General features: G+C 40.0%; 1 protein-coding gene across 1 annotated transcript in view; it reads left to right on the top strand.

Moving 5' to 3' along the window:
* Nucleotides 1-2,669: 2,669 nt before the first annotated feature.
* Nucleotides 2,670-12,611, top strand: part of LOC108882657 (vitamin D3 receptor A) — a 71,236-nt gene continuing 61,294 nt past the window's right edge. Inside the window, exons 1-2 of the mRNA XM_018675301.2 lie at nucleotides 2,670-2,788; nucleotides 3,776-3,933. The gene's annotated coding sequence lies outside the window, so the exon portion shown is untranslated. The remainder of the gene's footprint in view (nucleotides 2,789-3,775; nucleotides 3,934-12,611) is intronic.

Raw genomic sequence — 12,611 nt, 5'->3', positions numbered from 1 at the left:
TTTGCTTTTCCAGCTGTTTCCTAGACTCACCCTGTGAGTGGGAGAGAAAGTGGTGTGTATGTGCTGGGTGTGTGTGTGTGTGTGTGTGTGTGTGTGTGTGTTGGTTAAGAGGTGGGGGAGTGGGGGCGTTGAAGTGAGATGGAGAGATTCCGAGAAGGAAGATAGTGAGGAAGAGAGGGCAACAGGGAAAGTGTGTGTGTCTGTGTTTGTACACTTTAAGTGAGAATGTCTCCTGTTCCTGTTATGCTGTAGTGTGTATGCACAGTGGAAACACCCCTTGACAACCCAAGTACCTCATACAGTATATGCTGTCTCTCTCACTCTCTCTCTCACATACACACACACACACACACACTGGCGGATGAAATCCTGTGTGCGCATGCCCCCACACAAACACGCCCATATGCCTGGCTGCCCTTCATATAGACTGATCCGCCTCTCAGACACAAAGCCACAAGGGATGGCCTAGATTCCAGCACATGCACACACAGGCAGGCTGCAAAGGAAAAATATCATGCACGCTTACACATGTGAATATCACATATGCAGGTTGACTATGCTCACATGCAGTTACAGTTTCTTTTTGTATACTCATTCTATAAAAACTAACTGATTTATGCTCAGTTTTTCAGTTCTAGTGTCTGTGTTATACATTAGACCATATATCCCTGTATACAGGGAGAAAAATATTACAAGGGGACAGTAAGGTGTGAGCTGTACAGAACCATACTGCTTTGAAAAGAGATTTATGCATGTATTGGAGTTACTAAAAAAGCTTTCTTGAAGCTGTAATGGCTCTTGGTCTGATCACTTATTTACAGTTGTACGATTATAACATATTTGCCCACAACCAACAAGCAGTTAAGTTTGACAATCACATTTAGGCACTTAGTGGTTAGTCTTATAAGATTAACATCATAATTATTTCAGCAGGTCATTGCCAGAAGAAGTAACATTAAAGCAAAGGCCTGACAGAAAAAAGAAAGTAGAAAAAGGTTGTTTCACTCGATTAAATCTCACGCAAACATTTGTCATCTCTCACTTGTGGTATCTAGTCTGAAGGCTTTATTTGATCACGTTAACCTGCCTCATAGATTTTTGCCATCACAGTACAACCTGGGATACATTAAACTGTGTTCATGAGTGATTATGTATTATAGTAAATAAGGCTATAATAAATTATAGTTTTGTATAGTATAGCAGAGAGTATAATACTGTAAATCAGTATAATGTATAGTATAGTATAGTATAAAAATACATAGGAATTTGAATAACACTGATTACAGTGAAATTGTAGCTGTTAGCCAGAGTAGATTGTCTATGCAGCCAACTGTGATAATTTTGCTGATGAAACTGTAACAACATCAAACTCCATCTGTGATGGATACATTTCTGCTTCTTTACAACAACCTCATCCAAGTCAGCGAAAATGTATTCTTAGACATGCAGCAGTACAAGTTGTGAACTCATTTGCACCGCCTTTAGAAAATGAAGACCTGGACTTAACATGATGACATGGTTGTTTTTAACATGTAATAACAGCATGTCACATATCACGTAAATAACGAGGGTGTTTTTTAAAACCTCCTTTCACCCAGCACAGAAAAGTTTTTTTTAAAGCTTTAAAAAAAAAAACCTAGACCTTTCGCAGAGAACAGTTGTCCTTTTTCCATCTGGGGCTAATGTTGCGTGTCTCATTTTTGTCACTGCCTGATATGTGCAGTAAGTTATGGATTACTCTCTGGCACGTTGCCAGCAACAACCTTCTTGTCCTGAAAGGTCACTGGTTGAAAAACAGCCAAATAACCTAAAGTCCAGTTTGTGTGCCCTTGATAAAAAAAGACACCCAAATCCAGCTCCTCCAGGCTGGCGCTCTGCACTGGCCCATCCATGGAAATGACAAGCGATGGTTTTAAGAAGAGAATGACTACTAATTAAAGATTGGGTAATGTGGTGATTGAAGCGCTATAATAAAACCTCCCAGGGGTGACACAGTATAGCACCACAGGGCCCTATCATTCCCTCTGAATTCTTCCACCAAGTAGACAAATTATCTCTGCTGTGTCTCCATATATACACTGTGGACACATGCCAGTTGTTTGGTGGGTCAGTGAAAATGTTTTCACCAACTTCCTTATGGTCTTTGTGTGTGTAAACTATCAGTTACCACTGGTTTCTAGGACAGAGAGGTGAAAGGGAGAGAAGAGGTTGGTGGAACTTTCATATATTATGTATAGGTAAATTATGAATAATTCATGACAAGAAATAACTTTGACATTCAAAATAAACATTTCTAAATACAATTTTTGCTACATAAATATGGCAAAAAGAAAAACCAAACGAAAAACAATAATTCTAGTGACATTTTTCACCATCTCTTCAGTCCCTATAAATTCAGGCATGCAAAGGCACGGAGCGTCACAAGCTCCAGAATATAGTTGTTATCATTTTTATATTTAATGATGCATTTTGATTTCTTATAGTTTGGGCTAAATTGTTTAATACCTATCGGGCTGTCTGCTACGTCACGACACACCCCTATATGGTACAGAGACAGCTGGAGACTCAGCGCGAGACTGATAAGCCTCTCAACCAATGGGCGCAGACACTATCCCAGAGTGGAGAGCTGTGATTGGACACCGGGAGGATTATATATATGTATAGATATGCCTGACTGCTAAACCGTGGGGGCGGGATCATTGAGAAGTGCGGTCCATCTATGTTGATACAGATCTAAAAAACTGGACTAACTGAGAGTCGCTTACGTTGCTCTTCGCATGGATTAATTGTAAGTTATTTCCTGTACCTTTAGGTAGTGAAAGGTGTTGTAACACCGAATTAGCTCTGTAGTGTTTGGCGCTTTCACGTTTCATTCTTGCTGAGAAGTGCTTTTAGGTCGAGAGGCACACGCTTTTTAGGCCAGTAAAGTGAGCTGCTGGTACTGTAGCATTAGCTGTTGTTAATGCTTTCTAGCGGGCTGCAATATTTTGACATGCCACTGACTCAAACAATGTACCCAGTCAGCCTAGGCGTAATGCCATTGTAGAGAGGCCATTTCGCAGCCGCTCCGCTACTGTAAGACAATAATATACACGGTGTGTGAAAATTATAGGACATTGTCGTATTGTAACCGCTGGTACTGCGTGTGGGGTTTTTGTTAGCTAGTGTCCGAGCCCCGTCAACGTTCTGTCCGCTCGTGTGGAGAAGAGGGGAACGGTGAAACTCCCTTTAAAAATGTGGCATTTGAATATGGCCGTGCATGCTGGCATATGAGCAAACCTAGTGACATGACTTGAGACGTATCATACATTTTGAGGAGCCGGTCTTTAAATCGGCAGAAATCATACTCCCAAGCAAGCGTAGTAAAGTCACTAGACATGCTAACTTTATCGTTGTGATTGTGCTTTTTTGCCTCCCACGTTTCCTTAACAAAATATGGAGTGAGGGAGGGCAGCAGGCAGTGTGAGGAATTATTAAACTTGAAACTTATTTTGGATGAAGTGTTGCATCATGTGTAACTTGTGTGGCGAACGTCCCAAACGATCTGAAATGATTCGACTAAGGTCTGAAGTCCTATTCTTGGAGGTGTTTACCTCCGCTTGAGCAAGGCAACTATTGAATTGCCAGATTTATTGAATGACGTTTGGCGTGACAGTGTGTCCATGCAAGAAATAACGGGACGTCATCGGGGCTCTAACGTTACCCAATTCCCAGCCCCCGACTGACCGTTAGATAGCCCTGCCTAATTCACTCCTCCTTTCTTCTCTGTTGACAGTTTTGTTTTATACCGAGGAAAAAAGTTTTTTCAGCGTGGGGACGTTGTTAAAAGCCGCCTTCAACTCCACTGGCTCGGAAAATTTGGCGACCTGGCTCCAGCATTTGGGCCCCCCTCCTCTGCTACTGCACAAAGTGAAGGTTGATATGCCACATCAGGTAAGAGAGAATATACTCGTTTGGCTTTGTGACAGAAACGCACCAGAGACTCGGGTTAGCATGCAAGTTATGAGCTAGCCGCTGCACATTAGCAAAAAACAAAACAAATAAAAAAAACATCTTGCAGCTTTTCTCTTTGTTTCCTCGCTATACCGTGTTTATGTGCGTTGAGGCCTCGTGGTATTTCACACTGCAGATTCATGTCGCATTTCAGCAAACTTTCAACCAGCCTCGTCCTGGTTATGTTTTGTGTGTGGTGTTATTGTTATAGGCGGGTGCTTCCCTCCACATTCCACATGTGTATGTCTGCTTGCAGCAGGGCCAGTGCGCAAATCCCTGCAAATCCAAAAACGCCGATATAGGAAACAAACCGAATTGAATGGTATTACACCGGTTTACATCAACGTGTGTTTGTGGCTGCATGTGTAAAGTGACAGGCGGATGCGTGTTGTGATGTGGTTTTTGGACGTGTACGGTGGTGTTGCCCGTCCTCATTCCTGGAGGTTGTCAGTGGCTGATGTGGAGGGGAGGCTGCTCCTCTTAAGGCGGGGAGGACAAAGGGACAGATTAGCGTGGAGCCGAGTGGAGCAGAATGGACATGGGTAACCCTCAGCCAGTTGCTACAGTTGAAATAAAATAAAATGTTGTGTGACTTTTAGTAACCATAGACAGACATGGACAGTACAGCATGGTGAAAAGTTAACTTATTCTATTCTATATTGTATCCAACACGTGTATTACCAGATAACAGCAACTATCAGTGTCAGTACAGCATGCAGTTCTATTTTATTATTCATAATGTAGACCAAACTGCCTTGCTGTATGTGCAGTTTGTGTGGATGATGATGATCTCAAATCATCTTTCCCCTCAGTGGTGACTGCTCATCATTACGTGTTACTTCGAAGTGAATTTTCAGCTTATGTGTTTCACTTTGAGACGGAAGTCTAAACATAACCTTTAGTGCTTCAAATGAGGGTTGATAATTATTTAAATGTTATTTAAATAGCAGCATTGTGATTGATCTCCGTGAGTGGTTCTTTTGGCAGAGGAGAAATGAAACATCTATTTGATCATAGCTATAATGTGATATATAATATAATAATATTATATTATAATACATATAATTTTTATATATATTTCTATTTGGACATGGAATGTTAAAAGTAAAACATTGTAGCTGTACTGCTCTGTTTGTAGTGCTGTGCTGGAATTGCAAGGACTGTTCCAGCCTTTTTTTTTTTTTGGTAGTGTTGACTACCCTGAATATGATGAAAGACAATGTAGCTTTGGTAACTTTGATGCACTGACCACCAAGAGGTTAGAAAGTTAATGTTCTGTTTTTGAAGAATGGGAGTTATTTTGCGACATTGTGGTTTTGTTCCGCTATTCGTTTGTTTGTTTGTTTTCGCCTTGTTTTAGCGCCTTTAGCGTCAGGATTTTACAGTGTTTGCTGCTCTCCTACACTGTGAGTAAACACACATTCTACAACCTGCAATAACATGATTCACTGACCACTTACCTCCCACTGTTGTGAGGCCAAAACCTTTTATTTCCAAGAATTCATGGTTTCATGTTGCCGGCTAAGAGGCACACAGTACACCATGCACTGAATCCACAGAGGCAACGTCCAGTCCATCACAGTTCTGAGTCTGGAAAATGCTGGAAATTGAGAGGTTTTGTCATGAAAGGGACAATCACTCTGTCACTTTGCTGTGTTGATTCCTTCATTAAAGGTTCCTTCCACCTACCTATTACCTCAGTGGGACCTTTGTCTGTAATGAGGTGCTTAGTGGAGCACATTGTGCTCAGGAGGTTTGTATTCTGCTGAGTTACAGGCAGGTTGTAAAATGATAACAGATGCATGGGGGCCTCAAGGTGCAGCACACTATTTTGAAACATAAGCAAATTCCCGGCAATATGGAATGCTTGTGTGCATTTGTGAGTGTACACACACCCACTCACTCACACATTAACACGTTTGCACCAATAGGCTTGCACACTCACACACTTTTTTGCTATGAGTTAAAATTTTCCAGTGTCTTTGTTCAGTTCATGGAGTTTAAAGTCAGAGCTGCTTCTTATTTGCTTTTAAAGTGATTTTTTACAGCAATGTCTCATTACATCTGAGATACAACAACTGCTAGACCATCAAGACTGTTTCTTTCATCCTATAAGATCTTAGAAGCAGACCTTTAAAAAAAGATATAAGGTGAGCCTTTACCCTGATTTGGATAGGCATTTTAGGTTTTGTAAACTGGTTTTACCAACACCTGACAAAGCAATAAGGGCGGATGATGTTTTGATAATTTCGACTTGGATTGCAACTTGGACTAGCAGAGCTGCTACTAATAATTATTTTCACTATGGATTAATCTTCTGATTTTTTTTTTTTAAATCGATCGATCGATTAATTGATTATCTGTCTGTCTGGTCTATAAAAATAGGTTTTTTTTGTTTTTTTTTGGTCTAACCAACAGCACCCCAAAAAGAAGACGTTAGATAAAGCAGCAATTTCAGAAGTTACACCAGAGAATCAGAGTGACTCTCATAACAATTCCACCACAGCCATAAAGCATTTCAGTGGTTTACAACATTAATCATATATCTAGAGATATCACAGGAGAGCTACTGTATTATAAACAGTATGGCAAAATTATATTGTCTGACAGTAATGTAATATTGTTCTCTCCAGTACAGAATATTGTGGTTTTCATTGTCTGCCATTGCCATTGTCCAGTCTGTCCTTTAAGCATCAGCTGTAGGATTTTTGTGTGGAGTGTGTAGGTCTTTTCTGTCTGATACAGAATAGAGTTTTGACAAGTGTAGGGCCGATAGATGATACTTTTGTTTGTCAACTATGTTCAGCAACAGTTGGTGATTACTTGAAGGTATGTTTCTGACAGACACTGGTTTATAGTTATTTATATTTATATTTGGGAAACTGGTGATGGTTTGGTGAGGTCTGGTCCTGAGTCAAGTTCAGACAAATATTTGGATACTGGTTCTGGTTAAATCTGCACTCCCATTTAGATTCTTGTAACAATCTGTTGTCACAGACAGAGGCTCATGCTTAACTGAAGGATGTTTTAAAACAGCAGGTAATGTGTCCCGATCAAAATTGGCCCAACCACCTAAATTCTTAATTGCTAATATTTGGCCAATTCTGAATCTGATCCAGTACTTTTTTTTCACCCAAATGCTAAATCTGACACACCTAATTTATCACAAGCTTCTTTCTACCTCCTACAGAACTCATCTCAACAGAAAGCAATAGTATTGTCTATCACAGATTTTTAAGTCCGTACCCTTTTAACAGAGAGGACATGACCCATGCCTAGCACAATAGCATACAATTGCAGACCCATTGAGATAAATTTGAAGTCGTCATCCAAACAGCTCAGTACTCTGTTGTGTTTTCTCTTGAATTTTCCCTTTGTCTGTTAAACCATGGTGTTCATACTGACCAGTTTCTCCTCTGCTTATTTCAAACAAACCACATCACCCCCTGTGTGGTAAAGGTTTTTCCCTTAGGAAAGACCTACCAGACACCAGGTGCTGGCAATAGCAAAATGTAGGAGGTTAAATCACTGTTGTGTGGAATAACTCTGCAATAGAGAGGAGAAAAACAGACATTTGTCTGCTTTATGACATTCATATGTAACAGATTACTCCTTTTTTATTATTCCTTTATTCCTACAGCCACAGTCTCCTTCTCTCCTCCTCCCTCCTTAATGTGAATGTGCTAAATAGGGGCTAATGGATTCCTTATGAGAGGTAGTTGTGTAGCTACAACATAAATGTAGCAAAGGCTCTGGTGTTGTGGCTGGTGTGATTAGGTTTTGTTTGAAGCCCCTAAGGGGTTTGGCGAGATAAACGTCAATAGTGGCTCACCTCACAGTTTAAGGTCATAGAATACCATACAACCCTTGCTCACAGAATTCCAAGTTCTCAGGGTTCAACATCTGAATGGATTGGTGGTGGTAAACAGTGGCATAGACCATAGAAATCACAGCATGATGTGGTCTAGGCTAGCTTAACACAACACGAACACTTATGGGGTTAGAGTTTCAATTCTCATGAAGCAAAAATGTATTCACCATTGGAAGTAAAAGGCTGTTTGGATAATAGTTTCCCAATCAAAACGCTGCATGCTGCCTCTGTGTTGTGTACAGACACATATAGTTTTAGGTAGTTTATTGTTGAAATTCATAGCCTGGTTGGTTATGGAGTGTTTCTTCAAGAAGCATTGTTATATCATGTAGTTTAAAGAATACAGGATGGGATGGGTTGAATATAAGTAAGCCTGTGTTTAGTATTTATGCTCTTTGGCTTTGAGCAGTACATTTAACACACACAGTAACTCTAGGATTGCATTAATCCATGCAATGTGCCATGGGATAGTGAAAATATTAGAATACTTATTTCCCTACTTTTGCCCCTAATCAATTCAACCAAATCTTTACAAACTAAATTGGCGTTAAGTCTGCTGATCATTTGCCATGGTGGCCAGGCTATCCCTTCAGGCACAGAGCTAAGACCAGTTAGCCCTTCAGATAATGTTCATCAGCACCCATTTTACCTGTCAGACTGACTTAAGATAAAGCAGAGGCCCACTTTTCTTTTAGCAGGGCCCTGCAGGGCTTAACGTGGCCAGAGAACAGCTTAAATGCTTAACAAGAGACTAAAATCACCATCAGTCTGACTTTGCAGAGGTAACTCAGACAGCAAATCTGAACTGTTGTTCAGGTGACAGCGACATACTGTATGCCAAGTCCTAAATTAATAGATTGAAGCAGCACAACAAAGACCTGACTTATTGCCCCAGAGAATTTTTTTTTACCTCTATAAATTCAGATAAGATGCCTGCTTTTTTTTAGATAGTGGAGATGAGACAGGAAACAGAGCAAGGGAATGACACGCAGTAAAGGTCCAGCCGAACCAGGAGTTGATCCGGGGACCAGCTGCTTAGGGCACTTAAGCCCACGTGGTACGCACCCCAACCATTTGGCTACGGGGGCGCGCCAAGATACCTGCTTCTTAAACTTTAGACAGCATATTTGAAGTGGCCAAGCAAAGAGTGGAGCAGTTGTGTGTAATCAGATGTGTTTCTGTGATTCGCTGAAAGTGAGTTTTCCATGCAGCGTAGGATGTTGTGCTGGCACAGGCTGTTGGAGAATCAAGCTCCAAATTGCTGCTTCCCTTGCCACCCTTGATGCCAGGCAAATTACGCTTTTAGAAGTTCATTATTTGCATCACATTTAATGCTGTGAATACTGATGAGGCTAAAATATAGGGACATGGATTTTAGTTATTCAAATTGACTGGAAAAAAGTCCACCAGGCATGGATTCAGACTGTTGATGATGTATTCTTTCTGTCACTTCTTCAGTAGTCCTGGAGAAGTAAAAGAATATATATATCTGAAAGGTTCTGTAAGAGTCAGGAAGGTTTGTTTGTCACCCTTGTCTCCTGACGAGAGCAATGCAATTCTAAATTTGGCCACAGGTTGGAACCAACCAGGTCAGATTTTATTCATGCAGTGTGCACTGTATGACATGATGTCATGGGAAAAAGCCTTACATTTTGCTGTAACAAAGAAACCTGAACATTTTCTCATGTCACACAAACATAGGCCTTTAACAAGAAGCAATCAAAGTCTGCCTGTATTTCCTAAAACGCGCAGCTCGTTCAGTGACTTTGATTTGGCTTAATTGGAATCAGACTACCAAACTCCAGGCTAAAGATATTTCCTTAAGCAGCCAAAAGTCTATTATAACCATCGCTGCCTTCTGTGTTGATAAATAGACTCAGTTTCCATTGATTTAAACTGAGGCTTTTTAATTAGACTGATGTGAGACTTAAGTTGAATGTGTTTTACTGCCACACTAAAAGCACGGCTTGCTCATTAGCGCAGTCACTCATTAAACCTGGAAGTACGTGTGTGCGTGTATGCGTGTGTGTGTGTGTGTGGATATGTATAAGGTGGTCTCTGGACTTGCTCTGTGGGCGATCTAAAAGAGAAGAGACAGAGAGAGTGACAGACTGTTCTCAACTCTAAACCTTCAGTCTAGTGTGAAAGCTGTGAGATTTTGAACAGCATTTTTGCATTTTAATCATGACTTAGATTCACCAAGTGACCAGAAACACTACTCTATCTGATCTGTATTTTGTAACAATATGTGACAATACGTAACATGTACCTCAATTATAGCAAGAATAAAAATATAGGATTCTGCTGGCAAGTTAATAATACAGATAATGATAGACTAACATGGATTTATAACATTTTGACACATAAATGTGTCATCCTTTAGAGAGCACATAAATTAAATTCTTAGAAACTTTCCAAGAAAAGTTATTTCCCCTAAAACCACAAATAATTGTTTTTATATTTTTGTTTGTATACAGTAAATTAGACAAGTAAGATGCCTCTTGCTAATTTGGGAGCTTTATTTTCAGACTCTGGAGAGAGCCAGCCTAGCTGTTTCCCCGTTTCCACACACTTAAAAATAGGAAATAACGTCATCTTTGTGACTGTCATCATTTAATATTATTCTCCAGAAAAAGGGAGGTGTTAACATTTCTGAACATTTCAGGGAAATGCCACTGAGTGAGGAGGAAACATTTGCAAATGAGATTCAGCTTCTGTCTCTGTCTTGCTCACTCTTTCTGTGTCTGTCTGTTGAGGCCCAGTGTAAGGGGCTTTCAGTGCACTGCTAAACCTCCTTCCCAACCCCCCCCCCCCACCTCGGTTCCTCATTTTCTTTTTCCTGATGCTACTATAGCACAGAGAGGGAGAGACAAGCCCACTGAGGGGGATTGGTTGTAACTCAACAGGCCCCCCACAGAAGGCTCCACCCCTTTCATCCTGTTTGTGGGACAATTAGTCAGCCAAAAGTATTGCGGACGACTGGGCACTCGGCTGTTCACACACACACACACTAAATGCAGATAATGTCAATATTTTTAATTACTGTTGGCGTAAATATTTCATGCTCTGCTGTCTTTCTTGCATTTCTTCCTGCCTCTCTCTGACACGTGTACATAAACACCATGGATCCAGTATAAATGCAGAGCAGCAGGCCAAAGCCGGCAGGACAGGACAAGGCATGCTTTGGCTTAGAGCTATAACACTTTCACTTTTGCTTTCTCTGTCTTACACACACATGCACACACCATTTCGTTCATGATTATATTGTATAGAGTCCAACAATGTGTCTGTGTCTTTGTATAAAATCTGATTCTCAACATTAGGTATCCCATTTTCACCATGAAATCACCAGTGTTATTGTACTGCATACACCCACCCAGATATCAGATAACCTCAGAAAAGACTTACTTTTACTACTACAGGACCCAACCTCACAAAGAGCACCAGCAATAATACTTGTACTTCAGAATTAAAATTCATAACACTACCAAAAATAAAAAATTAAAATAAAAAATTCAATTTGTCTTGTATTTTGTCATACAGTTAAAGCTGTCTCTAACTAAAGGATGGCAGACTGACTGTTAACAGCCTCTCATTTTTTTTCTTATCCCATTCATTTATAGTTTCATCATGCACTGTCGACAAGCTACATTTGACAGCTTTATGTCTGGTTTTGGATTTATAATTGGTCTTAAAGTCAGGTCCCGGTAGAATTGAAAATGTCTTGGAAAGGCTAAAAATTGGCTTCCTGAAACCTGAATGTGTTATCCACCCTGTAAATCTGTTAAACAAAAAGAAAGATGGAGTCAGTCTCTCTGTCTCAGTCTCTGTTTTTATGTATTTCATCTCTTCTGTTCTGATGGACCTACCAGTGTGTCCATCATCGCAAGTACAGAACTCATTTATAAATCAAAATGACTAATCATAGATTCTAAAGTTTCCAGAGATGCCAAACGTGTCCTGTAAATGATATAATGCTTCATATATCAAAGATTTGATATTCTAGATGTCTTGGTACCATTTATTGGTGTCATGATGAAGTCATAAAAGAGGAATTTGAATTTCCAGTCAGTATATGCATGATATAATGCTAAACAAGTGTGTAATAATGTTCAATGATTTTAGTTTTAACCTTGAAGCTAGAGGTTGAAGACCCAGTGAATTAATTTAAGTGTACTGTTACACATTTTCTTTGCCTCCATAACATTTTTCTTTTTTATATTAATAAATTTGTACCCCAGAAGTTCCACTTACTCTTTTCCTTCTCTTTACCTCACACTCTGCTCATCTTCTACATGTCTCTCTGGTGCAGTCCCTGACCTCAGGCAATGTGTACGTGTGTAAGCTCTATGATTTATTAAAGGATAGTCCAAACTCCTGCTCCTCCTCTTGGTTAATGTGTCATGCCATCCTCCACGTAGCATTATTAGCGAACACAGTAGCAGCGTGAAAAGTGCAGGGAAATAAAGCTTTTCATATCTGATATTCCTGCTCAGATTTATATCCCTGTTGAGTCAGAGTTTGGTGCTTGGATCCAGGACGCGTTTGTTTGTGAGTGGAATGCAGTATGTACATGCTGTGCTGTTTACAGTATGTACAGCAGTGTTACATAAAGGTTGACCTCAACAATCTCTGCCGTATTTATTGATATTCACAATTAAGATGATGTTAAAGTCAAGTCTGCAATATTGATTATACACTTACATCACACCAGACAATATTATATATAACACTATGTTTTTTTTTT

This window comes from Lates calcarifer, linkage group LG6 (genome assembly GCF_001640805.2).
Source record: "Lates calcarifer isolate ASB-BC8 linkage group LG6, TLL_Latcal_v3, whole genome shotgun sequence".
NCBI lineage: Eukaryota > Metazoa > Chordata > Actinopteri > Centropomidae > Lates > Lates calcarifer.
The sequence above is the reverse complement of the archived record's forward strand: the minus strand, read 5'-3'. Positions and strand labels throughout refer to the sequence as shown.